Source organism: Toxotes jaculatrix, chromosome 11 (assembly GCF_017976425.1).
Source record: "Toxotes jaculatrix isolate fToxJac2 chromosome 11, fToxJac2.pri, whole genome shotgun sequence".
Classification (NCBI taxonomy): Eukaryota; Metazoa; Chordata; class Actinopteri; family Toxotidae; genus Toxotes; species Toxotes jaculatrix.
Window position 1 is genome coordinate 26,608,191 of NC_054404.1, and position 3,847 is coordinate 26,612,037.

The window sequence follows — 3,847 nt, forward strand, 5'->3', positions numbered from 1 at the left end:
AAGTAAAACATCAAAACCCACCTGAAGCAATGTTTTATTGAGAAGAAATAAGGACTACAAATATGTCTGCTCACAACCTTAAGCCCTGATAGCTGCATCATCAGCTGTAACAGCTTCACACACAGTTTGTCATTATTAAGATACACATTATTCATTGTGTCCAACATTATACATGAGATTCAACATGTTCGAGTTCATAACAACTACCAACATTTAGGCTTTGTTTGTATACAGGGTTAACAGTAATGGTGATCTCAGGTTTGACACCTATAAAGTTACAAACAAAACCTAAGCTGAACAAAAGATCAGCTGGGATCTTCTCTCCTATAATAATGATAATAATTATTATAATAATATAATAATTTCTATAGTTAATTTTATAGTAGGTCTGTAAAATCACTAAGTTAAATCTGATTTAAATAAAAGCACATTAATCATTATTTTAACAAACTAAACACAACAAATTGAAACAAGTTCAAAACTTGTAAACAACACACACACACACAGGTAAATGGAGAGGGGAGGAGCAGGTAAAACTGAAAGTATTCAGTCAGTTAGTTCAGACGCCATTTGAACTAAACAGCAGGAGGAGGAAAACTGAAGGCTGAGGCAGGGTGAGTGTTAATACAACATTATTATTATTTCACTGTCAAAGTCAGTTTTCAGACTCAGAATTAAAATAAACTGAGCAGGTGGAGAGCTGCCTGTTTTTATTTCACTGTGGACTCTGTTAGCTTGTGTGTTTGTGTGTGTGTGCGTGCGTGCGTGCGTGCGTGCATGTGTGTGTGTGTGTGTTACTTCCTGTTCTCTCAGTCTTGCATGTGATTCTTGATCAAACCTGTTTGCCCTGATTCTTTGTGTCTGAGCTCACAGTCTGTTTTACTGGTTTCCTTCTCAGACTGACTGAAGTCCAGAAGATGAGTGTTTGTGTGGAGAAAAAAGACAGAGCACAGTCTCCAGGATCCATCTGTCTGTCTATGAAGAGTGACTGGTCCGAAGAGTTGAATCCTCCACACTTCAGTAATGAACCTGGACCCTAAGACACAAAGTAAGAGAACTGCTACAAACCTGCTACATTTTGCAGCAATTATCTGTACTTTCTACTCCACTACATTTCTATAATTTATGCCATTATTCGTTACATGTTATGAACATAATTTCCTCAAAATCTTGCATGAAAAATAAAATAGACTGATTCCGTTGAGGCATTGTTTGCCATTGCCAACCAGTCAGGTGGTTCTATTACCTCCAATGATGGCAGAGCGTGCATTTGGTAGCAGCACAAGCTGGTGGACTGGCCTGACTCCGGCGAGAAGAAACATCATGCAACATCAACATGAACCCAGAGCCAACGTCGGCTGAGCGTGAGCCTGAGCCCTCCAGCTCAGAATCAGACAGCCATCTTTGGCCGTATTTAAGCAGGTCTTGTATAGTTGCTCGTGAGCAGTGACATAGACAGAGGCATAAATCAGTATATCTACATTCTTTATCCAAATTTGGGGGTGCAGTACGTTAAGAGTGCGGCTTTGGACCGGCCTGAGATTGGGCTAACCCTAACCCTAACCCAACCACAAAAAAACGGATATGGTGGTGGTGAAGGAGACGCACCTCCCCTGCCTCTATGACCATGGCTGTGGTGCCCCTGAGCAAGGCGCCAATTCACCCCATCTCCCCGGGCGCCTCATTAGGCAGCCCCCTGCCCCAGCGTCTCTAGTGCATGTGCATAATGCTTGTGTGTGTGTTTTGTTCATTTGGTGTTGTTAAAATGCGGAGAGTAATTTCCCCAGGAGGGATCAATAAAGTTTTACTTTAAAAATACGTTAAAGTAAATTTAAAAGTAAGTACTTAGGACTTTTACTTAAGTAAGATTCTTGATGTAGTACTTCCACTTTCACTTGAGTAAATGTTTTGTGGGATATTTGTACTTTTACTTAAGTACAAAGCTTCAGTACTTCCTCCACCACTGCCGATAGCTGCATCACATCAGCTGTAACAGCTTCATGAGATTCAACATGTTGCAGTTTCATAACAACTACCAACATTTTAACTAGGCTTTGTTGATCATGTATACGGGGTTAACACTAATGGTGATCTCAGGTTTGACACCTATAAGTTACAAACAAAACCTAACAACAATAATGTGCTGAGGATCAGAGGCTGAGATGAAAGGTTGTTCACCTTAATCCACTGTCATCTGTCACCTATTTGTCCTGATTCTTTATGTCTGAGCTCACAGTCTGTTTTACTGGTTTCCTTCCCAGACTGACTGAAGTCCAGAAGATGAGTATTTGTGTGGAGAAAAAAGACAAAGCAGAGTCTCCAGGATCCATCTGTCTGTCTATGAAGAGTGACTGGTCCGAAGAGTTGAATCCTCCGCACTTCAGTAATGAACTTGGACTCTCAGACACAAAGTAAGAGAACTGCTACAAACCTGTGAACCTCCAAACTTTGGGCTATAACAGTGTTTAGTGTGTTGAGGTCCTGCAGTTGTCGTCTCTGCCTGTAACAGCTGCTGTAGTGTCGACAGAAAATCAGTTGTTCCTGGTCCTTCTGGCTCATCAGAGTATTAATACTGACTGCTGAGGCTGCTTGTTTCTTTTGAAATGATCTGACTAAAGAACATTTTTACTTTCAGTGATTTTCCATAGGCCAGCACGGTGGTTTACGTTACACTGTTCCTCTCAGTGAGAATGAGAGTGCATTTCAACAGGTGACACAAATCAGGACGGGCAGCCAATCATCAACGAAGAGAAAGCAGACCAAGATAGAAAGTAACTAAGAACAGATACACAAGGACCAGGTTTTCAAAATTAAACAGGAAAAATACTACCAATAAATCCCATGTGCAGAGTCAAACCCACACAGAATGTGTATCACAGCCTGATAGATCTGATTCCTCTGAGCCAGAAAATATTAAAACACATCAGTGAACCACACCGTTACACTGGGTGACATGTTCCTTCATGATCATGAACACACACACACACACACAGCACCAAATGTAGATAAATCCACATATCAAAATAGTCAACATGTGGAAACTGCACATATTTTATGATTAAGTGACACAACAGTGTTTTTTATGGATGCTGGTGTGTTGCCTCCATCCTTCAGTGAAGTGTTCAGTGCTACATGGTGACGTTGCTGCAGGATGTCAGCTGAGAGTTTCCAGAATGAATTTGTCCTCAGACAATTTATCAGTGATTGATGTGATATGAATAAAAATGTGTTTGTGTTTTCAGAGGACAGGACCACAGACTGAGAGCAGAGTCTCCAGGATCCAGCTGTCTGTCTGTGAAGAGTGACAGGTCCGAAAACTTTAATCCTCCAAAGTTCAGTAATGAACCTGGACCCTCAGACACAAAATAAGAGACAGTTTCTAGTGTAAACTGACCTGAGGATGATTCAGTTCTCAGACATATTTGAAGGAAACAGGGAGACACCAGGGGCCAGATCTATAAAACTCTGTGTCCACACAAAGACAGAAATATGCACACACACTCTTTTCAGCAGATTTATAAAGCAGAGCTTTCTCATGTTACTGTTTTATCAGTCTCAGTCATTGTGAGAGTTGGTGTATGAACACAAGCCTGATTGCCACTTCCAGAGTCTGTAGACCTGTCAATGAAAAGAAGGACAAAGAAGAAACACACTGTCTCCATGTTGGAGGAAACACTTTACATGTCTGAGCCTTCAACAGCTTCCAGACATTGTGAATCAAATCTGGATATTTATTCACAACAATCAACAGAACATTTAGTCTCACACAGGTCTTGCTGCTAAAATCATTTGTTGTCAGATTTCTGGGATTTAATGACTGTTGGAAAGGAGCAGAATGTCCTCACAC

General features: G+C 40.9%; 1 long non-coding RNA gene across 1 annotated transcript; it reads left to right on the plus strand.

The window, feature by feature from the left end:
• Positions 1 to 582: 582 nt before the first annotated feature.
• On the plus strand, positions 583 to 3,367 carry LOC121189861. The gene is made up of 4 exons (XR_005894906.1): positions 583 to 614; positions 899 to 1,048; positions 2,262 to 2,411; positions 3,243 to 3,367. It is a non-coding gene; the product is annotated as an uncharacterized LOC121189861 (long non-coding RNA).
• The last annotated feature ends 480 nt before the right edge of the window (positions 3,368 to 3,847 follow it).